The 26,229-nt window shown below is 44.4% G+C and overlaps 1 protein-coding gene across 2 annotated transcripts in view; it reads left to right on the forward strand.

Annotated features, from left to right (window-relative positions):
- The first annotated feature begins 796 nt into the window (after window positions 1-796).
- The window catches only part of LOC127578707 (protein NDRG3-like), a 103,712-nt gene continuing 78,279 nt past the window's right edge, over window positions 797-26,229 (forward strand). For both annotated transcript variants that reach the window (XM_052031035.1, XM_052031034.1), the window contains exon 1: window positions 797-1,010. The gene's annotated coding sequence lies outside the window, so the exon portion shown is untranslated. The remainder of the gene's footprint in view (window positions 1,011-26,229) is intronic.

Raw genomic sequence — 26,229 nt, forward strand, 5'->3', positions numbered from 1 at the left:
AGGTCACAGTGCATTGAGGTAGCACAAGGTAGCACAATACAGAATGCAGAGTAAAGTGTCACAGCCAGAGAAAGTGCAGAGCAGGTAGACAATGAGGTGCAAGGTCATAATGAGGTAGATTGTGAGGTCAAGAGTACATTTTATCGTACTTGGGAATAGTCTTTCTGCATTCTGTTTTCTTTTCCTTTTGTACTATCTCGATGTACTTGTGTATGGAATGATCTGTCTGGATGGCATACAGACAAAAGCTTCTCACTGTATCTCGGTACATGTGACAATAAAAATCTAATTACCAATACAGATTAATTTTCGATTTTCTAATGTGGACTGCCTTTCAAAAAGTACTTCCTTGGCCTAAAGTATTCGGAATGCCAGGGTTATAGAAATGCAAGAATTTTTAATTCTTCCTATTTTGACTTCTGGGATGCAACTGATTGGTCCTCTTGCTGTATTTGAGCTATGAAATATGATGTAAATTCAAGCCCATCTTTGGGAAATATATTTTCGGGGGAAATATTTTAATCTGAAGCATAACTTCCAGCTGTAAATAAGCAATGATTTCCAATATTAACTGATTTAAATTTTTAACCAGCATGGTATCCAGTTTCCCTCGCACCAACGCAATCCAGAGTTGTTTTGCATTTGAGACCTCTGCTCTGTTAATGGAGCGGAGCTTTCGTTATGTGATCGGGGCAGTGTTCGGAGGAGGAGGAGCCACCGCCGTCACTCACTCCGCTCTCGGAGCACGATTTCCAGGGGTGGGTTACAGAAAGAGGGCGGAGCAGATTGCTGCAGCCTGTTGCCACAGTGACTCACGCTTTCCTTCAATGCGGCTCGCAGTTTGCCGGTTTTGTGTTCCCTCCCTATTTTGCTTCTTGTCCATTCGTCTCTCAGCGGAGCTGTGACGCCGCCGTTCAATCATAGTTCAGCTTCCAGCAGAGGGGAAGAAGCGACCAAAGATAACAACGGCGCGATTCCGCCCGGGTCCGAGGGACGTGTCATCGCTGACAGTAAGTACTCGATACATTTTGTATCAATTTAGGCAAAATGGAATGTTGAGGAATGGATACATTGCACACGTGGTCCATTCACTCCCCAAATGTCCCCAACTAGTCGCCTGTATTGATATAGATAGAAACAGTTCGACTTTAAACCACTTTTGGGCCAAAAATCTATTAAACAATTTTTTTTTCAGCGGCGCCCCACATAGATTAGCAATTGACAGCAGGAGAGGGGGTTGAATTGGTTACCTTAAGACCCCTTGCGAATTAATACGGTGTGTTCTTGCCCTGTCGCTAACTGTGTGGTAATGTGTTCCCGGCTGCAGGGAGGGTAGGTCGCAGGAAGGGGTAAACGGGGACGTTTTGTGGCGGATGAGATACAGCTTTGGTGTCGAACACCCCTCTCCTTCAGTTGCGCTCGTCCGTATTTTCTTTCGGCAACTAACAAGGGGCAGGAGGAAATCGATGCGCCGAGCGTCCGCACGGCAAGGTGCAATACTTGGAGAGCTCGCTGCAATGTTGTGTATGTAGGTCTTGGATCTGATCCAGCCTGTATTTCGGAGACAAATTTGCCCTTCCTTTGCACATCCTGCGTGACGTTAGCAGAGGAGATTTATCAAGGACGGTGACATCCAGTTCTATTCTCTCTGCACCCTGGGGTCTGTCGCTTTAATCTTGTAAAACACGAGGTGAGATTGTGGACCAGTGATAACCCGGGCGCCATAGAAATGTTGCTTGATGGCAGAGTCTCCATCATCTTCTCACTCAGTTCAATTTGACCTTGGAAGTGGGCGGTGGCGGCGAAGGGTGAACCTCTGTATGTTTTGAGTGTGCGGTTTCCAACTGTTGTGCGCACTTTGTCTGTATCTTTCCCTGGGGCCACTTCATCCTCATTAAGCGCTGCTCGGGGAAGGAGCGGTGAAGTGTCGCAGGCAACTATTAACTGGAGTTGTGATAGAGGTGGTTACATACACAACGAGGAAGAGCTCCAGTTTGTGGCTGGGGCGCCCCAGATTGTACCAGGTCACCGAGCACCTGAGATGTCGGGATAAATAACCCGAAGGCTTGGTTAAAAAGCAACGCACAAAAAGCTGGATGAACTCCGTGGGTCGGGCGGCATCTACGGAGGGAGTTGGACGGTCGAGACCTTTTCATATTTTTATGGTGAGGGGAGGGGAGTGGAGAAGTCACGAGTGTTGATGTCACGTCGGCACTTAAATGAAAAGATCGAGAGAGGGCAGAAGGCCAGAAGGGATGTCGAGGAGGAGGGTTTGAGGGAAGAGAAGGGGTCACGAGTCTAGATGAATGTCTCGACCTGAAACATAGACTGTCCATTTCCCTCCACAGATGCTGCCTGACCCGCTGAGTTCCTCCAGCTTTTTGTGTGTTGCTCCGGATCCCAGCGTCTGCAATCTCTCTTGCGTCTCCATTAGGTTAGAGGTGCCTTGAGGATAGAGAGAGGAGAAAGGAATTCCAGAGTTTGGGGGCCTTGGCAGCTGAGTCCATGGCTGTCATTGGCAGAGCGATTTTTAAAATTGGGACTTTAAAACGCTCAGCAGGCCAGGCAGTGTCTGTAGAAAGAGAAAGTTACTGTTTCAGGTCTGGGACCCTTCAGCCCTTGGAATGAGAAACTGGAGCTGGTCAAGAGGCCTGAGTACAAGGATTAGATAAGATAACATATCTTTATTGGTCACACGTACATCAAAACACAGTGAAGTGCATCTTTGTGTAGAGTGTGCTGGGGGCAGCCCGCAAGTGTCGCCACGCTTCCGGTGCCAACATAGCACGCCCACAACTTCCTAACCTGTACGTCTTTGGAATGTGGGAGGACTGCAGATATCACAGTGGTTTATAGGGTTGAAGAGGATGGAGAATGTTCCCAAAAAAAATCAAGGTACTGCTTATCCAGGTGTGGACCTGCAAGGGCAGTGATGGTTGAACAGGACTTGGCGTGAAGAAGATGGGCTACGGAGGTTCTGCGGCAATGTTTTCGGTGGGTGGAGGGAAGGAGATTGACCAGGAGTACTCTGAAGCAGTGACAACTGGAGGCAAGATGTAGGGCTGGGGTTTCGGTGGCAAGGGTGCAGTTGCCCATTGTTGTGGTTTGGAAATGTATGGTCCTGGTGGTGGAGATACAAGACATTGAAGATGCTGGAATCTGGACCAACAAACCATCTGCTGGAGGAACTCAACGGGTTGAACAGATGCTGCTTGAGCCACTGAGTTCCTTCACCAGATTGTTTGTTGATCCTGGTGGTGATATGGATATGTGGTTCTCAGTCTGCATCTGAACCAAGAGATCTTGAAACATCGGCACTGCTGTTGTTACTTGACTGTCATAAGAGTGTGGGGCACTTGTGATTAGTGACTGCAGAGGGATAACAAGCACACCCCCTTCCATTGTATCATTGGCACTGTGCATTCAGTCATTTGCGCCCATCTGAAATTCCCTCAAACTTCAACTTTTTCTCTTCCTATATCTGTGATCAGGCTTTTGCTCACTATCGTAATGTTTTAGCAATAAAAGAAACAAATGCCAGCCAGGCTGCATCTGCAGTGTTTGTTGTGTCAATTGTGAGATCAAACAACTTTGAGATGTTTTCTATGGAAATGCTGTGGTTTAAGTGATCACTTTTCCCCAGCTCGGCTTGCTACCTGATTTTATAGTATTCAAGTGGTCGTTTAGTGTCTAAGTGATGAGTGTTTACCTGCGGAGTGTGTCACGCTCAAACTTGATGCTGTTTTGTTTCCTGTCTGTGTGGATGAATTTTTCAGCAAGGATCAATGATCAGGAGACAGTACACTGTTTGGTATTTGTTTCTCCTTGTACGAGTGATGTGACCAATTGTGGAGTTCCACTGAAATGCACAGGTTGGAGAATGATCCTGGAGCCTCTTGACTTGAACAACAGAGTTGGAGATACTCAGCAGGTCAAACAGCATCAGTGGAGAAGGAGTGTTAACCTGAAAAGCGGAAGGAAAACCAATGCACTGGTAATGGACAATCTGGTTTAAAGGAAAAGTTATTGACCTGAAATGTTGACTTTTTTTTGATTTTTCTCTCTCCATAGATGCTGCCTGACCTGAGTGTCTCCAATATTTTCTGTTGTTGTTTTGGATTATGCAGTATTTTGCTTTTGGATGCTCTTTAACTAATGAGTGCAGGAGTTTCCAGGTACATTATATTCCTGACTCGGAGCACCAACATCTTAAAGGCAGAAAAAAAAGCCTTCTCTATCTTCATGGGACACAGACTGTCCAATACCAGTGGATTGGTTTTCCTTCTGTGAGGCTTTTAATCTATTTGTTGAGATAGGTATGGATGTCGGTAGCTGGATGAATATTTATTACCCATTCCCTGAACTAAGTGGCTTGCGAGTCTACTTTGCAGGGCAGTTATGAGTGCACCATGTTGATGGGCCTAGAGTTGTCTCTAGGGCAGATCAGAAAAGGACAGTAGGTATCATTCCCAGAAGGTCATTACTGTACCAGATAAAGTTTATGTTAAGGTCAGTTGCTAGCTTTTCATTCCAGATTTATCTATTTAATAGGAAGTTAAACTCCCTTGCTGCCATGGTGGGAATCAGGTTTATTATCACTGACGTATGTCATGAAATTTGTTGTTTTGCAGCAGCAGTACAGTGCAAGACAGAAAAATTACTATTACCAAAAATAAATGGTGCAAAAGAGGAATAACGAGGTAGTGTTCGTGGACCGTTCAGAAATCTGATGGTGGAGGGGAAGAAACTGTTCCTGAATCGTTGAGTGTGGGTCTTCAGGCTCCTGTACCTCCTCCCTGATGGTAGTAACGTGAAGAGGGCATGTCCTGGGTGGTGAGGGTCCTTAATGATGGATGCAGCCGCCTTGAGGCACCACCTCTTGAAGATGTCCTCGATGGCAGGGAGGGATGTGCCCGTGATGGAGCTGGCTGAGTCTACAACCCTCTGCAGCCTCCTTCAATCTTGCACATTGGAGCCTCCATACCAGGCGGTGATGCAACCAGTCAGAATGATCTCCACCGTACATCTGTAGAAATTTACAAGAGTTTTTGGTGACGTACCAAATCTCCTCAAACTCCTAATGAAGCAGAGTCACTGGTGTGCTGCCTTCACGATTGCATCAATGTGTTGGGCCCAACATGGATCCTCTGAGATGTTGACGCCCAGGAACTTGAAGCTGCTCACCCTTTCCATTTTGACAGGGTTTGAACTTGTTTCTCGCTCATTAGTTCAGACTTTTGACTAGCAGCCAGTTACAGCTACTGTGTTTAGCATCAAAGCTGCCATTCTTGGTCAAATGGAACTTGGTCACTGAGCTTTGGCAGTTTGCAGGCGAAGAGATTGTGACGTGAGGAAAACAAATCTCCTTTCTGTGGCACTTTTCACTGTCTCAGGAAGTGTGTTGCTTTTGAGTAAAGTATTGTATTGCAGCAGGAATATGTCCAAGCAGCAGTGTGACAATGAGTAGACAACCTGCTTTTTTGGGTTGTTAATTGAAAAAACAGGTTATCTACTCATTGGGCTTTTCTTCTTTGCAAACTAGTGTCATGGGGGTCTTATGTACTTCTTAAAGACTAGAAAGAAGGCTTTACTTTAAGATATCAATGGAAGAATTAACATCCCTCGCGGTGCAGTTGCACTGGACTGTCAGCTTAAATACCTGCATTTAGCTCTAGGAGAGCGGTTTGAGCCCATTGCTTTCTGACCCAGAGGTGAGTGTGCTGCTAATTGAATCACAGCTGACGCTGAGCGTGGGAGATGTTACTGCTTTTCATGTATGGTGTTCATGAAGTCATCTTGTGTCACAGGATTAACCAGTAAATAAATGTTCCAGTTTATCATACTATGGATTAAAATGGGCTGGTGAACAGTGGAATTCTGAGTCAAGGCTTCACTGACTCCCTGTTCCATTTCTTTGGTGCCATCATTAATTGCTTTAAGGATATTTCGGGAGCAATTGCTGGGCATACACCTGTTCTATTGAGTCCAGATGAAGGGTCGTGACCCAACACGTTGGCTGTCCATTTCCCTCCACAGATGTCGCCTGAGCCGCTGAGTTCCTCCAGCAGTTTGTTCTTTGCTCCAGATTCCAGCATCTTTAGCCTCTTGTCCCCATCCCCATTTCAAAAATTGCACCACAATTCCTTTTAACACCATCTCATTCAGATTCCCATGACAAATCACACCTGGAAAATGAACTGCAATCGTTCCCTTTCAAACACTGTTGCTTTCATGTCTGAATTCTGGCATTTTTCTCTCTCTTGTGGAAATAATTTCATCTTGCAGGTGGTGCTCTGTTCATTACGTGATCCTTGGTTTTCCTTGCACAATGGCACAGTTATTTGAGCTGCTACCTCACGACACTGGAGACCTGGATTCAATGCATAAGGGAGAGTAACCTCCCCCCTCTGTCATCTAACTCTTGTGATCATCCTCATTGAGGGAAGGAGAATGTTTTGGAAGTTTTTTTGGTAAAATTTATCAATTTTTACCTTCACTGATACCAGTTTGGTAATGTGGAACCTGTAAAGGATCTTGTCAGTGCGATTCACACAGCGGTGGACACAACAGTAATCACTTGTGAACCTGGAAGTGTGATCAATTTGAAAAGATGGGTGTCTCGCATATAGTCATGGGTCACTCAGTTCTGCACATCTGCTCACGTGGAGATAGGATAATGTCTGTAACTTGTACAAAAAAGGAAGATTACTCATGCTTGTTTGTCAGATTCTAGGTCATATTAAGTAGTTTAGTCCTCTGTTGATTTAGGTTTATGCATCCAAGCAGATGAATGAGATTTGAAATACTGGCGAACTGGAACATTTCAAATGTGAACCCAGGTTCTCCAGCCTAGTAATTACTTAAAGTGCAGATAAAGTTTAAATTACTCGGGCAGCTTAATACATCAGTCTGTCATCTGGAGATTGTCTGTACTATCTCTGCCTGAGACCACCTCAAAGAGAAAAGAAAATGCTTGAACCACTCAGCTGGTCAGGCAGCCTTGCTTATTTTAATTCTGATTTCTGGCACCTGCAATACTTTGCTCATGTTTGTAACCAGTGGAAGTGGGTTGTAAGTCCACAGAACATAACCGCCTATATTAATGCGGCAATTTGGCAAACTGATTCCTGCATCCTTCTAATTCCTTCTTCACTGCACAAATCTATTTCAGTATTCTGCAGCACTCACTGAAAGGTACAATAGTTAAAAATCACACTTTCCTACAATCATGGAATTTTACAACATGGGTGTACCTCTGAATTACTTGTCCTTCAGAATTTTTAGTTTTAAAAGCTGTTTGGCTTCTGCTGCCACTGCAGTTTCTGCTCAGACACTCTTCCTACATAATAAAACATGTTCAAAACCTGGCAAAGATCTTGCATTTATCTCCATCTACTGACTTGCCAACTTACCTATTTGTCTTATGAGAATCCCTCATAACAGTTAGGAGAAAATTTGTTCAAAATTATTATTTTGATGTAAAGACCTTCCACTTCATTAACAGCTCCTCATAAAATATTTCCTTTCATTGCTGGTGTCACTTTCCAGCATCTCTCCTACAAATTCTTCTTGGCCTTGATCTCTTTTGTAAAGCAAGGCACCTAAACCAAAATATTTCAGCCTAACTCTGGTCTAACGAAGCTATTTAGATTTAGCGTTTCTCTTTGATTTTGTACTAGATACAACAATCTTTAAAACACAGTTCCATACTTTTCTTTTCCGCCACCTTATTTACTGGTATCTTATCTTACTCAGTCCATCCTGATTGCATGATAAAGGCTAATTAATCCCACTCTCTTGCCCTTTGCCCAAAGACCTGCAAATTTCTCCTTTTTATGCCGTTCCTTTTGGAAGTTGTTATTGAACCACCTTCCATCACCTTTTATGCTTCAAATTATAGCTCGGCGTCTTTAAACATCTGTTTTCTGTGGTGATCTGGGTGTTGCTGACAAGGCCAGTATTTATTGCCCTTGAAGCTGTTGGTGACCTCCTTCTGGTGATAGTTCTCCCATGGTGCTTGTTGAGGAGGAAGCTTTAGGACTTTGACCTCGTGATGATGAAGGAGCTGTGATTCATTTCCGAATCAGGATGGTGTGAGACTTGAGGAGGGAACTGTGAGTGGTGGTTGTCCCATGTGCCTGCTGTGCTTGTGCTTCTAGATACAGGTGGCGAGTTTGAAAGATTTTTTTTTGGTGTAGCCTTGACATGCAACTGGTGCATTGTGTAAGTGGTACATACTGCAGCCACTCTTGTGGAGGGAATGAATTTCAGGATGGTTGAAATGGTACCTACTTTTTCCAGGATGGTATCAAGCTTCTTGAGTATTGTTGGAGCTGAACTTGGCCGGATGAATGGAGATTATTCCATCCCACAGCTGATCCCATCTTGTAGATGGTGGAAAGGCTTTTGGGCGTCAGCAATGTTGGTCATTCTCCAGAGGATAACCTGTGTCCATTGTGGTCTTGTAGACACTGTATTTATGTGGCTGATCCAGTTGAGTTTCTGTGACCCCCTTAGAATGTTGATGGTGGGGGAATTTGGTGATACTAATGCCACTTGATGTCATGGGAAAATGATCAGACTGGTTCTTTAAAGAAGATCACTGCCTGACACTTGTGTGATACAAAGGTTACCTGTCACCTATCAGCCAATGTTTGAATGTTGTGGAATTGAATATTGTGCAAACATCAGTGACTATCCCCACTGCCGTTCACGTGAAAGGAAGGTTTCTGATGCAGCAACTGAAAATAGTTGGGGCTAGGACAGTACCCGGCGAAACTCCTGCAGGGATATCTGGGGATGGGTTGATTGATCAATCACTGTTTTGACCAGTTTTACTAGGGTTCCTTGATATTAAAGTTTATTGTCACGGGCATACAGAGTATAAACACCACGAAAATTAAGTGTTTGCAGCAGCAGCACAGTACACTACAAACAAAGTTAACGTAAACTTAAATTAACATAAACAACAAAATATTGGTGCAAGTTGAGAGAGAGAGCAGGAAATGTAGTGTTATGTTTTCAGGTCTGTTCAAGAGCCTGATGGCAGTGGGGACGAAGTTGAACCTTGAGTTGCGCGTCTTCAGGCTCTTGTACCTCCTGCCACGCTTGGTCAACCGCTGCCTCGATGTCGAGACCTGTCACTCAACTTGCCTTGAGAAATCACCTCTTTGGTTCATGGTTGAACCAAGGGAACTGGGTGGCCCTGACAAAACCCAAACTGGACATCAGGGGGTGGGTTATTGGTGAGCAAGTGCTGGCTGCTTTATTGATGACACCTTCCATCACTTTTATGTTCCCACATCCCCATTCTGCCTGCTAAAGCTTTCCTTCTATTATTCGCAAACAGAACCCTAAAATTTAAACTTTTTGTTTTAATTGTTTGCTAGGTTAGTTATCCAGTTAACAGCACAGCTCACTGTCAAAACGCATGGAGAGTGTTGAGGGAATGTCCAGGAAAGCAGCAACCAATGACAAGAAGGATGGAAGGATATGGGCCAAGCGTGGGCGAATGGGACTAGCTTGGATGGGGAATCTTGGTTGGCATAGACCAATTGGGATGAAGGGCCTGTTTCCGTGCTGTATGACTCTGACAGGTCAAACTTTCCACAGATTCTTAGGCAAACATACCTAGGGCGGAGTAATGGAATACATTCAAATGGCTTGAGGGGATAAAAAGTAAATAAAAAATAAGCAAATATTTTTGCAGTAGTGATAAGAAATGAAAGAGCAGAGGTGGGATCTGTTAATTGAGCTCGGTGGAAGGTTTGGTAGCCAACCTGTCATTGGTTGTTGCTCACCTGGGCATTCCATCAACATTCCATTGAAAACTCTGCCTGTGTCCACACCGTCCCACTCCCCTTATCAACCAAGTGTTCGCTGACCTTCATTGGCTATTGGTAACTTCCTAATTCTGTGACCTCCAAACCTACACCCTTACAAAATTCCCATGCACCTGCAGTTTTGGCCCCTTGTGAATCCCTGATGTTTCTCTCACTCCATCACTGGCAGCTGGGCCTTCAGTTACCTGTCTTGTCTTGTAAACCCACTACATTGCTGCTTGCAATCTGGCACTTTGACCAGTCTTTTGGCTGGGCGTTCTAATACTTAAATTCTGTTTGACCTGTGAAGGTTGTTAAGCAGTCAACTTAATCAATGACCCCTCCCACTTCAGACATCCTCCCTCCTTTCCATCCTGTCTGCCCCCACTACCCCCCCCACCCCAAAATCGGGCAGAAGATACAAAAGTCTGAAAGCACGTACCACCAGGCTCAAGGACGGCTTCTATCCTGCTGTTAGAAGACTATTAAGCATTTCCCTAGTACGATAAGATGGACTCTTGACCTCTGTTTACCTCATTATGACCTTGCACCTTTTATTGTCTACCTGCACACTGCACTTTCTCTGCAACTGTAATACTTCATTGTGCTATTGTTTTCCCTTGTACTACCTCGATGTACTGAAGTGATGATGAAATGATCTATATGAATGGCATGCAAAACTATATGTCAGTTTCTCACTGTATGTCAGTACATGTGACAATAATAAACCAATCTACTAATTCTACCATGTTAAGATTTCTGTACAAAGGCCAGGTTCTGGTGACCTTCAGGTCAACAGAAGATGGATTTAGGAATGGCCAATGGTCAAGGAAGAGGGAAATTAGCTGGGATTTGTGATTTTGACCCATTGCTAACAATCTCTGCTGCTTGTATGACGGTTGCATCGTGACTGGATTGTCCTTGCAGTCAAATAGCCTGAGACAACTCACTGTTCAAGGGTCATGCACACTCCTCAATGGCAGAGTAGTGCAGTACGTTCATAGTCATAGAGCAATACAACATGGATACAGGCCCACTCAGCTAGTCCCAATTTCCTGAGTTTAGCCCATAATCCCTCTAAACCCTGTCCCTCCCCCTCCATGCACCTATCCAAGTGCTGCTTAAATAAAACTATTGCACCTGCCTCACCCACTTCCTCTGGCAGCTCATTCCACATACCATCCTCCGTGTGGGGAAAATTGCCCCTCTGGTACCTTCTCTAAATCTTTCCCCTCTCACCCTAAACCTATGCCCCCTAGTTTTGGACTCCCCTACCCTGGGAAAAGACTGTCACCATGCACCTTACCTATGCTTCTCATAATTTTAAACATTGCTATAAACTTGCCCCTCATTCTCCTGCGTTCCAAGGAATAAAGACCTAGCCTAGACCTAGTTCAGATCTGCCATAGGTACAAGTAAGGGGATTAAAAAGCAAAAAATAAGCAAGAAAAATCTTGTTGCAGTACTGAGAAATTGAAGAGCAGAGGTCAGCTCTATGATAAGTGAGCTTGCATATCAGAAGAAAGCAAGCTCAATTACCTCAGCTTAAAGAAGAAAGGAATTATATCAGATGCACAACTGATGTTTAAGCTTTCTCTCTACCTGACAGGTAAATATCACTCTGCTGCGGGCTCAGATTTAGAAGTATATTTCTTTTAAAGATCATGGTTACAGCTGTTATGCCCAAACGTGATTCAGAACAGAATGGCACTCGTCCAACTCCTACCATAGTGATACGGAACAGGGCTTTAAACCTCAATGTGTGAGGAAATTGCAGTTCTCAATTAGCTTATTGTGATCCTATTACCACACACTATTTATGACACCAGCCAGCCTCCCTGCTGTATCTTAATTTATCTGTGCGCTCTCTGGATGGAGCCGGTTGAATGGTTGTAAAATTTTCACCATTGTAGAAAGAATAAAAAAAACCTAGTCAATGGTCACCTGCTGATTTTGCAGTACTTGTCTAAACAATTTGATCTTTTGGATTTTAACTGGATGCAGCAGTATTGAAAGATCTACTTCAGCAACATATTGAATGTGAATATAGAGTCCTTGTTGCGATGCAGCAGACCCTCTCATTTATAATTGAGATGGCCACAGTTTCTAAAAAAAATAAAACATTGTTCTTGCATTTTCTGCCTTTATTTTTGTATTAGTTTCTTTATGAACCATTGACTGGACTTTGGAAGGCAAAGGGTATTATTGGTTCAGTTGGATGATGCAACCAGTTATGAAGTGACTATGTTTAATCTCTTGGTCTCGGACTTTGGCCACCTCCTCTGAGACGATTCAGCAAGCTAACTCCACCTCTCACTCTTACAAGACGTTAGACTTGCACAGGACTTTACACCACAGGATCAAGCCATTTACCTCAGTAGGTCTTTGCCAGTGATTTTGTGTAGGGATTGAATACTTTTGTGTTCAATTCGGGAAGATGAGGTGGTGTTCTTGAAACTGTTTGGGTCACTAGACCCAGTTTTTCCAAGTGAAGCACTGATTCACTTGCACATCTTCCAATGTAGTGTACTGCAATCTGTGTTCACAATGTGGTCTCCTCTACAGTGGACAAACCAAATGCAGATTGGGTGACTGCTTTGCAGAACCTGCACTCAGTGTGCAGGGATGAACCTGAGCTTCCTGTTGCCTGTCGCTTTAAATCTCTGTTCCATTTACATTTTAACCCACCTGTCTGTGGCCTTGTGCATTATAAGGCCCAATGCAAGATGAGAATAAGCATCTCATCTTTTGTTTGGGTGTGTTGCAGCCTTCTGCTGTCGATATTGAATTCTCCAACTTCTGACTTGCTTTCCTCATCCGTGTCAGAACTGCTGTTTGGCTGGAAGTCTTCTGTCTGCGATGTTGCTTAGTTTCCCCTCTGTCAGTACATCCCGACCTTAAAAAAAAAACAATCTGCTGGAGGAACTCAGTGGGTCGAGCAGCGTCTCTGGAGGGGGAACGGAATTGTCAACATTTTGGGTCAAGACCCTGCATTAGGACTGAGAGGGATGGTGTAAAGAGGAGAGGGGGTGGGGTGAGATGCGGGCCGGTAGGTGATGGGTGGACCAGGGAGGGATGAAGGACGATGGCACATGGAGCCAGGTGGGGGATTGGGAGAAGTGAAAGATTGAGCAGGGGTGAGACAGGGACCTTTGTTTTAAAAAGAAAAGTCATTGGGTATAGTTAAAGTAGAGGTAGATAGGTTCTTGATTAGTAAGGGTGTCAAAGGTTATGGGGAGAAGGCAGGAGAATGGGGTTGAGGGAAAAATAAATCCACCATAATCGCATGGTGGAGCAGACGATGGGCTGAATGGCCTAATTCTGCTCCTGTCTTGTGGTCTAAGTGGGTGATGGGTGGAAGCAGACAAGAGGAAATGGAGCCAGGGAGGGTGAAGGTGGAGACAGGCCGGAGGGTGATGAGCAGGAACACAAAGGCTTCGAGTGCTGGAATCTGATGAGAGAGGTGATCATGGGAACCATTAGGGGAGAGATGGACCAGATGGGTGAGGGGATCTGGTGGGTGAAATGTGTGGGTAGTAGATGGATGGAACCATGAGGGGGATGATGATGGGAGACTTGGGGTTATGGGAAGGGGAACAAAAGTGAGAGGACTGGAGGTGGATCGGAAGGAGAGAGAGGGCAACACTAGCCCCCTCCTCGGTCCACCTATCTCCTACCTGCCCCTGTCTCGCCCCCCTCCTCGGTCCACCTATCTCCTACCTGCCCGTCTTGCCCCCTGCTTCTCACTCATACACACTGGCTGTCTTCCCTCTCCACTCTCAGTCCTGATGTAGGGTTTCAACCTGAAACGTTGACAATTCCTTCCCTCCCCCTGCAGATGCTGCCTGACCTGAGTTCCTCCAGCAGTTTTTTTTTTGCTCCGGGTTTCAGCATCTGCAGTCTCCCGTGTCTCCACCGTACACTCTGACCTGCTGCTTGCAACCTCTCGTACCTTGTCATCCTTTAACTGCCCCATTAACAACTCATTCCCAGAGCAACTCCAGCCCCAGTGTATCAGAGCTATTCCCTTTTGTCCAACCCATCCATCGCACCCTCCCACACTTTCTCTGCAACTTAAAGCTAACGTGTTTTGTCTCTTCCTCAGTTCTGCCAAAGGGTCGTGGTGCTGAACCATGAACTTGGTTTCCCTTTCCACAGATGCTGCCCGACCTGTTGAGTGTTCACAGCATTTTTTTGTGTTTTTTTTTGCTTCAGGCCAGTAGTCTTTAATTCCCCATTTCTGGTGATGCACTTGTCATCTTTGATTCAGCTGGGGCCATTCCAGGATCTGTGGTATTTAGGACGATTATCACTTATGCAGTCGATATCTCTGTACTACTTAGAATCCTGGATGCAAGCCATCAGGTCCAAGAGCTAGAAGGTTTCTGGTAAATTTACTTTACTGATATTAAATTCTTCAATGTCAGTGGACTCTTCATTCTCCATTACTTATGTTTGTTTTATAACGTCGACTTCGGGGAAGGCAGAAAAAAATTTGCTTAATGCTCCTCTAAGCAGCTGACATTTATTATCCTACTCTCTTCCATTTTACCTAGTTACTGAAATGGAATTGCACCGCATCTGTTGTGGATGTAAACACAGCCTGGATCATGAGTGCAGAGGCTGTTCCAGGTTTAATTATAATGGCAGAGGAGAGGAGGGGCATGGGGTCCCACTCACTGTGGGATCCAGCTCCCACCCAAAGAGGAGAGAACTGGCTTATGATGGGTTTATATTCACTGATGAGTGTAATGACAGGATAACTAATCAGCCACAAGCACTTCTGAAACCTTGACACTTCTCTGATCATGAAAGTTGAGGGGTCTTATTTTGTGTGCACAAAGAAGGAACTTGCTCACAGAAGGAGCACTACAGTAAGGCATAAAACTGAGGAAACGACTATCATTTATCAGCATGAAAACCACGATGATGCTGGAGGAACTCAGCAGGCCAGGCAGCATCCGTGGAGAAAAGCAGGCGGTCAACGTTTCGGGTCAGGACCCTTCTTCAGGACTGAAGATAGGAAAAGGGGAAGGCCAATATATAGGAGGGAAAAGCAGAGCAGTGATAGGTGGACAAAAGAGGGGAGGTGGGGTGGGCACAAGGTGGTGATAGGTAGATGCAGGTAAGAGATAGTGATAGGCAAGTGTGGGGGAGGAGGGGAGAGCAGATCCCCCGGGGGATGGGTCAAAGGTAAGGAGAGAAAGGAAAAGGGGGGGAGGAGGGTAGAAAAAAGAGGCTAGGAAAGGGAAGAGGAGAAGAAGCATGGTGGGTGGGGGGGTGTGGGGATTACTTAAAGTGGGAGAATTCAACGTTCATGCCATTAGGCTGCAAGGTTCCAAGATGGAAAATGAGGTGCTGTTCCTCCAGTTTGCGCCTGGAATTCTCCTGACAGTGGAGGAGGCCGAGGACTGACATATCAGTGATGGAGTGGGAGGGGGAGTTGAAGTGACTGGCAATGGGGAGATGCAGATCACGGTTACGGACAGAGTGCAGGTGTTCTGCAAAATGGTCACCGAGTCTGTGTTTGGTCTCACCAATGTAGAGGAGGCCACACTTGGAGCACCGAATGCAGTAGGTGATATTAAGGGAGGTTGAGGTGAATCTCTGTCTCACCTGAAAGGACTGTTTGGGTCCCGTGATGGAGGTGGTGTAGGGGTAGGTGTTGTACCTATGGTAGTGGGAAGTCCCCGGGGTGGGAGCAGGATGGGTGGGGTGGGAAGGAGTGAACTAGAGAGTCGCGGAGAGAGCAGTCCTTGCAGAAGGCAGAAAGGGGTGGGGAGGGGAAGATATGCTGGGTGGTGGGGTCCTGTTATCATTGAAGATCATTATCAGCATGTTATATCGGTGTCACTTGCAACAGTTGTTGTTCTCTTCTGCTTTAAAGTCATCGGGCATGGGTTTTCCGAATGATTTATCGGGTAGTTGGGATTGCTTTCTTTAAAAGTATAAATATTGAATTGGCAGTTTAGGTTACTGATCTCCTAAAGAGCAATCATTGGTTGTTTGTGCCAGTAGTGTGTTCTCCCCTTTGCCCAGGGCAAGGGATCATTTTTTTTCACTTGTTTACCTTTTGGGATCTGAACCTCACTGGCGAGGGTAACAATTGTTGCCCATCCTTAACTGGAACGGGCTGCCAGGAGTGGTGGGGGAAGCAGATACGATAGTGGTGTTTACGATGCTGTTAGACACATGAATATGGAGGGATACGGATCATGGACAGGCGGAAGAGGTTTAGTTTAGTTCTGTGTTATGTTCAACACAGACATTGTGGGCAGAAGGGACTGTTCCTGTGCTGTTCTGTGTTAACTGCCCCTGTGGCAAGCCACCACCTTGACTGGTGAGGGTACTCTCAGAATGCTGTTGGGGAGGGAGTTTCAGAATTTGGACCCAGTGACGATTAAGGATACGCCTCTGAACTGGGATGGGTAATTGAGTTGGAAGGGAACCTGCAAGAGCTGGTCACAGACAGATGCATCAGCCACCAGTAGATTGGTAAGGTCAAGATAAAGTAGGTTTATCTCTTGTTGGTTCACTCAATCTCCTGCAGACTCAACCTTTAAGTTGGTGCTCCCAGCCCACTCTCGGTAGGAACTTTAATGTCCATTACCCACTCGGGAGCACTGACACTATAAAAGGCTACAGAGTGTTGATCCTTCCGCTGAGGAAGGGCAGTAGGTGGTAATCAGGGAAAGGGTTCCTTGCCCATGTTTGACCTGATGTCGTGAGACTTCATAGGGTCTGGAGTTGATCCTAAGGACTCCAAGAGCTGGTCCCTCCTACCTGTGGGCCTGATTGCTGTCACCTCTGGGGGGCCAGGGCATACTAGAGATTGCACCATAGCAGTCCAGCACATCTGTAAGATATGATTCTATAAGTACAACAATGTCAGGCTGTTGCTTGACTAGTCTGTGGGTCAGCTCTCCCAGTTTGGGCACCAAGGTAGAGTTTATTGTCAAATTCGCAAGTACCTGTATGCACAGGTGCAATGAAAAACTTACTTGTAGCAGCCTCATAGACATATAGCATCATATAAGCAGCATTCACATGAGAAACATAAATTTTACACAGTTTTTGCAAGAAAGGGCGCAATTAGAATAAAAACAAACTAAGTCCATTGTAGTGCAGAGGTCAGAATGTTGCCACACTGAGGTAGTGATTAGGATCGTGCAGGTTGGTTCAAGAACTGAATGGTTGAAGGGAAGTAGCTGTTCCTGAACCTGGTGGTGTGGGACTTCAGGCTTCTGTACCCCCCCCCCCCGCCTGATGGCAGCTGCAAGAAGATGGCATGGCCTGGATGGTGGGGATCTTTGAAGGATGGTGCCTTCTTGAGGCCACGTCTCCTGTAGATGCTAATGGTGGAGAGGGATGTGCCTGTGATGTATTGGGCTGATGTTTGTGACGAGGTGTATGCAAGATTGACCGGTAACATTTTGGTGCTCGGATTGATGCCAGGTGATAGGTCAGTTTTATTCTTTCATCTACTTCTACTAGCATTACTGGCACAACTGAGTGACTTGCTGGGCCATTTTAGAGGTTGTTTAGGAGTCAACAGCACTGATGGGTCTGGAGTTGCCTCTATGCCAAATGAGGATGGTGGGTTTCCTCTTCTGAAGGGTATAAATGAACCAGCTGATTTTCATAACAAATGGTTTCTTTTGTGCTCATGATTACTAATTTTAAAAATTCCAGATTATTAAATGAATTTAAATTTCACAGCTGTCGCAGTGCGATTTGAATTGTTAATCCAGGCCTTTGGATTGCTGTGGGTTTATGAAGGGGATTCCAGAGTTTGGGGCCTTGAACTGAAAGCATGAATAGCAATAGTGCAGGGAGTAACTGTGGGGAACACTTAGAGGACAGGTTAGGGATGATCTTGGAGGGATGGAGGAGATCAGAGAAATGGATAGGGGCAAGGCACTGGAGGGCAGTCAATAGAACCATAATTATTGAACGGAATGCAATTGGCAACTGATCCATTTTAATCCTGGTAATCAAAGGCAGATTTCTCCTCTGAAGCTTTTAGCTTTCCTGGTGGATCATCAGAAAATTAGAAGATTCTATCCGTTGTCCGCCAGTATTTTTTTTCACTCAACCAATCCCCATTAAACCATAACATAAGTTTTCTCTTTTGTAGCTTTTGGGAGCATCGATTTCTACATGCTAAAAGCAGCTCCACTTCAAAAGAACTTCATGGTAATGTGCTTTGGGATGAACAAAGGCAGTTTATAAATGCTAGACTTCCTTTGACTTTGGTAAGGTCAGTCAGTCAATGGTAGGCTATCTGGGAGGTGGGTAGCCAGTTCCTGCTCTCATTTGCCAGTTAAAGACCCTCCTGAGAACTGAGCCTGCCTAGCTGGTAGGGAAGGAGGGAGTCACTCTTGCGCAAAGAATCGTTGGTCGGCACGTCTTGGAAGGGTGCCAGAACCGCTTGGCTACATTCATTTGCTCCCCAGCACGTTCTCAGTAACACAAAAAGACAGTATGTTTTGATGTACATGTGATTAATAAATATCTTGCAACAGAACAAGTCGGTGCTTTTGGAATGTGAGCAGGGCTTGGGGCAGGTGTTAAGTGGGATGTTGTAGCTTGTGTATTGTGACTTTACTCCTGGGCCTGCAAACTCTGAAAGCCACAGATAGAACATAACCTGTTGGGACTCTAATTTACAACCTGTTCTATTGCGCAAGTCAGAATCTGTCCTTGGAAAGAAATAGATGGGGGGGGGGATAAAAGTACTGGCAGTGATGATATTCATTGATATCCCTGGGGGGGAATCTGTCAGCTTGTAGTGCACTAGGAGCAGGTGTGTTTATCCTCCAGCAACTATAGGACGTTTCCGGTTTACAGGCAGGCAGAATGAGTGTTGTTGCGAAAGGAACAGGTACTTGGATGTGTGTTGCTTGATAACAAGAGGATGCATGCTTATACTGAGCTTTTCATGACTTCAGGATGTCCCCAAAGTACTTTACAGTCAGTTAATTACTTTCTGAAGTGCAGCCTCTATTGCGGTATTTTCCACTACTTAACCCCAGGGAGCTGGTGCCATTTTTAACATCCTTCATCATTGCTTTTCCCAGAATGAGTGAATAAAATAAGACACACTTATATCACACCCTCTGTGTCCTGGAGTTCTCAAAGCACTTCATGACGGCTGTACATGCACAGCTAGATCCCACAGACAGCAACTTGGTGTTGACCAGGTAATCTTTAGTTGATCTTCAGAATCGGAATCAGATTTATTACCACTGACTTGTATGATGTGGAATTTTTGTGGCAGCAGTACAGTGCAAAGACACAATTACTATAAATTACAAAATAGTGCAAAAACATAAGGAATAACGAGGTAGCGTACTCTGTACTCCTCCCTGATGGTAGTAATGAGAAGAGAGCATGTCCCGGATGGTGAGGCTCCTTAGTGATGGATGCCACCTTCTTGAGGAACTGCCTCTTTAAGCTGTCCTCTGGTGGGAAGGGTTGTGCCCGTGATGGAGCTGGCTGAGTCTACAACCCTCTGCAGCCTCTTGCGATCCTGTGCATTGGAGCTTCCATACCAGGCTGTGATGCAACCAGTCAGAATGCTCTCCACCGTACATCTATAGAAATTTGTATCTTGCTGAATATACATATAAATATAGATCTTGCTAAAGACTCAGTGCAGCTTGGCTCCCAATGCTCTTGGTGCTTCAATTAATTTTAACATGAATTAGGAGCATGTGTAGGCCCCTTGGCCACTCGAGCCTGCTCCACCATTCAATAAGATAATTTGATTGGACCCTCAACTCTGCATTCCTGTCCTTAATAACCATTCATCCCCGATAACCATACGACTCCACCCCCCCTTATCATGTGTCTACCTACCTCTGCTATAGAAATATTCAAGGACTCTGCTGCTTCTGCTCTTTTGAGGAAGAGTTCCAAAGACTCTCAACCCTCTGGAAGGAGGAGGAGGGGAGAAGTCACCTCATTTGTGACTTAAATGGGCACTCCCTTTATGTTTAAAGAGTGGCCCTAGTTCCAGATTCTCCCATAAGAGGAAACCTGCTCTCCACATCCTTCCTGTAAAGATTCCTCATGATCTTGCATGTTTCAGTCAAGTTCCCCTCTCACTCTTCTAAAGAGAGAATCTCCTGCCCTTTTTAAATGTTGTACAGTTGTCCTTTTTTTGTTTCCTGGTGACATAGAGCTCATTTGGCCCATTGTGTCGACGCTGGCTCTCAATCCCATTTTCCCCACTTACTTCCCTGTAAACTCTCGCCATGCCCATTAACACCATCCCTCCACCCTCTCTTCTCCGACCACCCAGCTGCACTAGGAGGAATTTACAGTAACTAATTACCATACCAACTAACACATTATCGGATTATAGGGGGGGAAATCAGAGCAGATGGAGGAAACCCATGTGATCACAGAGAGAACATGCAAAGTTGGTTCAAGAACAGCTACTTCCCTTCAACCATTCAGTTCTTGAACCAACCAACAAAGCCCTAATCACTACAGTTTAGCAATGCTATGATCACTTTGCACTAAAATGGACTTTTTTTCCATTCTAATTATGTCCTTTCTTGTTTTTAAAAAAGAAGTCTATAATTTGTTTTTCTTGTGAATGCTGCTTATACGATGCAATGTGCCTGCTGCAAGTAAGCTTTTCATTGTGCCTGTGCATACATGTACTTGTATGACAATAAACTTGACTTGAACTCCACAGAGTACCGGAGATCGGGATTGAACCTAGGTTGCTGGAGCAGTGAGGCAACCACACTACCTTCAGTGCCACTGTGCCATCCTGGTTTGCCATGTTTCTGGAAAATATTGGCATTTTTAAGTTGCTGAGTCTGATATGAATTTTTAAAAATGTTGTGCTAAGGTAGTCTGTGGAGCCGATAAACATATCACAATAACTGCCCAGTCAACTCTTAATTAGTGCTTGTATATGTATTTTCTTTAAAGTAGACAAAGGTGGGGTTGTTATCAAACAAAAGTTAAAACCATGCTAAAAGCAGTCGGTTTTAAGGAATATTTGTAAAGGAAGAGCGAGGTTTCAGAGGGACTTTCAGAACCCTGGAGGCTCAGACACCTCAACCGGTGGGTGGAGCAGTAAAATCCACAGGAAGCTAAAACTGGAGTTCAGGCTGGGAGAGGTCACAGAGACGAGGATAGAAGGCAGTCAAATTTGAGTTTATTGTCGTATGCACAGGTGCAATGAAAAACTTGCTTGCAGCTGAGAAAGGCAACACTGGTTTTAGGACAAAAAACTGCTCTTGGAAAACTGGTGGCACTTGACAGTGATTCACGAGCACTTTGTTTCCATAATTCAACAGTGTTGCATTAACCTGCTCTGTCAGATGTATTAGAAGAAGGAATAGCTTTGATTTCTGCTTCCTGCAGTGACTTTCAAAACCAGCGTAGCAATAATTCCAGTCGGAGGCGGATTGCTGTTTATTTAAAGAGAAGGCTTTTTCCTCTCTCTCTGTGTTCCTGTTCAAGAGGGTGGGGCTGGTCCCTGTGACAACATTCAACACTACTCGAATCTCAAAAACCAGTGAGGGGGAAGGTAATTTTCCATATTTCCTTGTGACACAGAAGGAAGCCATTTTGGCCCATCAAGTCTGGACTGACTCTTGAAGCAATCTCATTCCCCCACCAATCTTCCCTATAACCTATATAGGGAAGATAGGTTATATCTTCCCTATAACCTATAATCTTAGTTAATGAGAATCCCATTAACTCTCCACCTCCCTCCCTCAGATTCTCTCTCTCTCCTACAATTTATAGTGGTCAACTAACCTACCAGCCTGCACGCCTTTAGGATGTAGGAGGAAACCCACACAGTTATAAGGAGAATGTCCAAACTCCACACAGACCGCACCGGATGTCAGGGTTGAACCCCGATGACAGGAGCTGTGTGGCAGCTACTCTACTGGCTATTCCACTGTGCCGCTATCTGGTTGGATTTGGGTGGGGGAAACATTTGTGCCCTGGTTAATGTGGCACTTTGATGTGGCTGGAATTCTATACCACATTGGAGGCAATAGAGATGGGCTTTATTTCAAACCACCCTAGCTATCTACATGTGTTAGTTGTACATCAATAGCATTAAGAATGAACATGTCTGTCCTTTCTGTGTGCTGGTCTGACAAGATCTCCCAATGATTGACAAAAGGGAAGTACTCTTGTGATAAACTTATTATGTTTGTAAGTGTTTTAAGTATTGTAGCTTGTATGATTCTTTTTACACTTGTTCTTGAAATTTTTTGAAACGGCATTACCCATTCTTTCACCAATGAAGAGATCTCTATGGGTGGCACAGACTTTGTTAATTAAACTAAATGGTGTGCAGATCCAAGCAGAAGGCAAGGGAGCATTGGAGGGAGTGGAAATTAGTGGGAACATGTATCAGAAAGAGTGAATCTTGTGGGATTCAGTAATTTTAAACTTTGTCAATGAACTTTATTTAATGTGATTCTGTTTGGTTTCCTGATGACACTAGGGAATGGGATGGTAGGAACAAAACAGTTAATAGAATAATCTGAACTTGTTGCAAATTGATCAGCTGCAGGTTCCTCTCTAGTGAGTGAGGTGAGTGGTATAGTTGGATTTGAAGGGAAATCCAAAAAAATACCACAGATGCTGGAAATCTGAAACAAAAATGAAGTTGGGGGTGGGGAAGAACATGAACAAGTCAGGCACAGATGCTGCCTGGCTTGCTGAGTTTTTCCAGTGTCTGGATTTAAGGAGAGGCTGGGTAACCACATGGAGAAAGGAATAGAAGGATTTACTGATGGGGTTAGATGAGGTGTGGTAGGAAGCCTGTATGGAGCGGACAGGTAGGGACTGAGGCTGATGGTTGAATAATCTCTTCCAGTGACTGGCCGCTGTGGCAAAATAAAACCAGGGTGCTAGTTGCAAGCATTCGGTAAAATGTTTGTAAAACTCTCAAGCGGTGTTCTGATAAGTCACTGACCTGAAACATTGATTCTCTCTCCACAGATGCTACCTGACCTGCCGAGTATTCCAGCACTCTTTATTTCAGATTTCCAGCATCTGCTTTTTTGCTTTTTAATTTCAAGTGTATTGGTTGATCTTTCCATAAAACATAGTGATCAATTCTGGACATCAGTTAAGAAGCTCTGATATTGTCTGGGGCATACATTTGCATTAGACTATGATGTGGAAATTTAGTTTTGAGTCAAGGGGTTATGAGGAAATAGGAGTATTGATGTTGTACCTTTAAAGAAGGACATGGAAAATTAAAATGGAAGGACAGGAATTTTGAGGTATTCCAAAGTGTTGGGGAATTTTAGGTCTGAATTTTAGGATGGGGCTAAGCAAGAAGTTTGATTGCAAAGTGAGATGGCAAAATTGTAAAGAATATAATACTAATTTTGTTTACATCAAATTTTATAAATGTATTGAGTGTATCAAATGGACACCTCAGCTTTTTTTAAACTTGGCAGTTTAAAGTGTGTATTGCATTTTAAATTAATTATGCGGATCAAACATCCGGGGAAAAAGAAGTACCAAGGAAGGGGTCAAAGTCCTGAAAGGTGCATTTCAAGTTCTTGCTGAATCTCTGGCACCACTCACAAATTAAAAGATCCATGTGCAATCTGTCCTTGGAAGATAATGCAAAACAATGTATTCTGTGGTCTTAATGGGTGTAGTTTAACATTCGTGCATGTTTTAATTACTGCACTTTGAGTCCTTGAGCTGGTTACAGGTTAGAGAAAGTCTTGCCGTTGTGAGGCAGTAAATTAAGCGCTGATACTGTGCTGTGCATACATTTGCATTAGACAGTGTGACATCTGGAGTTTAATTTGTATTCAGTCTTGATGATTCAGTCACCTTTTGCACTAAAAATAGCTGAACTATCAATTTTGATTTGGTTTTCCAATATTAATAACTTAAGTGGAAATTAATTTTTCAAATTACATTTTCAAATTTGAATGCACCTTGTTCCCTGGGCTGCTCGCTCTGTCAAAGCTGCTACTGTAATCTCTGGAAAATGTAATGGATTTGGGAATCGTGAAATTGAAAATTCTGAAACCTGATCTGCTCAGATCACTCTCAATGGGTAGTTGTAGGGATCCAGGGACAGACCCTAATGATCTGATCCTGGCACAGTGTTGATCACTGTCTTGTTGTTTGTTTTTGGGTTTTTTTTTTATAAAGGTCTTGCCCACTGTCTCACTGGGCAAGAGATTTCTACAGGTGGCCTGACCTGATGAATTTGCTGGAGCATTGAGCAATTCTGCCTGATGGAAGGGGGGAGATGAGAGAATGATTGGGGTTGGAAGGGTCCTTGACTTTGGCTGCTTTTCTGAGGCAGCGAGAAATGTAGAGAGTCAATGGAGGGGAGGTTGGTTCTGGTGAAGGCTGCGTGCACAACTCTCCGCAATGTCTTGGTAGCTAAATAGTGTCCCCTTATTCCCCACGTTCCCATCTCAAGCAAAGAGAAGCCAGAGAATGAGTGATTAGCTTTTAAATTTAAAAAGGTACTTGCTGACATGGGGAAATGTTTGCTCTGCCGGAGGAGTCCAACCTAGGAATCAATGCAAAATTAAGGAATTAGATGTAATAATTTTCTCAGTGGGATTTGCTACCACTTGGAATCGATGGGGAGAACATTGTAGACACAGTAAAGGGGAAGTTGGGTGGGGACGTGAGAGAGAGATGTAGGTGGGGTGGGCAGAGGTTTTATGGAGCATCACACCACCCAGGTCCATTTGGGCTGAACGGTCTATAGGCTTCTGTGCTATAGGTTCTCTGCTGTTCCTGCGACCAGTTGTTGTGGGGCAAGCAACATTTAATGTTTCTAGTTGATGAATAGTCACAAAGTTTTAAAAGATCATCAGCCTCAATCACTCACTCCATTTCCCTTTTTGCTTGTGCTGCCTGACCTGCCAAGTGTTTTGCAGCATTTTCTGTTTACTTTCCAACACGTAACTTATTTCATTCCCGACGAGCCTCTTGGCCTGTAGCTATTTTCGTTAATTGACTTGCTTTTAGACGTTGAACGGTTGTTTTTTTTTTGCCCACTGTTTTCTCCAAACAAACAGTCTCTTGTGATCGTCTTGTATGGATGTGGCTTTCATTTGGTCTAAGGGATCACACACCAACTGGAGCTGCCTTCCTGTGGAGGTTGGATACAGCAGGAAAAAGCCCATGACCTTGTTGTCTTTACTCTCAACACTGAGCAATGTAAACTGCTTGTGTACTAAATCAGGTTAGTTTATAGTGTAAATAACATGGCTTCAGGTTTGACTCCCAAATCAAAATAAATTGCAGTTGGTGATTAATGCAGCTGTGCAAATGGCTCCATACATTAATGTTCTGTGTGGTGAGATACTGGCCTATTTTCGAACAAATACTCAGACATGTTTGCCCTTGAGGTTTCTGACTCATTGGCACCAGGTCTAGAAATGCCTCCATTTTAAAATGTTGTGTCCAAGTATCTCTCCCTTCCACATTTCTGAAACCTCTTTGGACCCACACTTCTCCCAGGTTTTAATACTCCAAGTCCTTCCTTGCACATTCCCAATTATCTTTCCCTTACCATTGACTGTTGTGCCTTCAGAATCCAAATTCCCTCACCTAAATATCTCTTAGCCCTCTCACTTATAAGTCGCTCCTTACAACCTATCCCTTGAGCTGTTGGTCTTGTTGGGTAGCTAAGAGTTGTGTTTTGTTTAATGACACTTGTAAGGATTACCAAGTTAAAATTGTTATATAACTGCAGATTGTTTGAGTGCGTTTGGGTGTGGAAGGGAATTTACAGAACAGTAGATCTGCTACAAGTTGACAGATGGATTCCCACACAGCAGGAATTATACTCCTCCAGTTTTGGCATCATGCAAATCCCAATTCGTTTAATCACTTCACCATTAATGGCTGTGCCTTTAGCTGCCAAGGTCCTGAGCTCTGAAGTTCCAAAACCTCTCCAACATAGAACAGAATCAGAAAGAAATCTTTTTTTGACAGCATCTCCAAGCAGCCTGGCTCCAATTTTGGGATTATTTGTCCTAGTTGCAGACCCACCCCTCCTGAGAAAATAATTTCTAGCTAATCTAATAAATCTTTTGTTAGCACTGAATAGTACAGCACAGGAACAGGCCCTTCAGCCCACAATGTCTGTGCTGACCACGATGCCAAATGAAACTAATTCCATATACCTGTACATGATCCATGTCTCTCCATTCCCTACATGTGTTTTAAGATAAAATATCTTTAATAGTCACATGTACATCGAAACACACAGCGAAATGCATCTTTTTGCGTAGAGTGTTCTGGGGGCAGCCTGCAAGTGTCGCCACGCTTCCGGCGCCAACATAATATGCCCACAGCTTCCTAACCCGTACATCTTTGGAATGTGAGAGGAAACCCACGCAGACACGGGGAGAACGTACAA

The sequence above is a fragment of the Pristis pectinata genome, chromosome 16 (assembly GCF_009764475.1).
Source record: "Pristis pectinata isolate sPriPec2 chromosome 16, sPriPec2.1.pri, whole genome shotgun sequence".
Lineage (NCBI taxonomy): Eukaryota > Metazoa > Chordata > Chondrichthyes > Rhinopristiformes > Pristidae > Pristis > Pristis pectinata.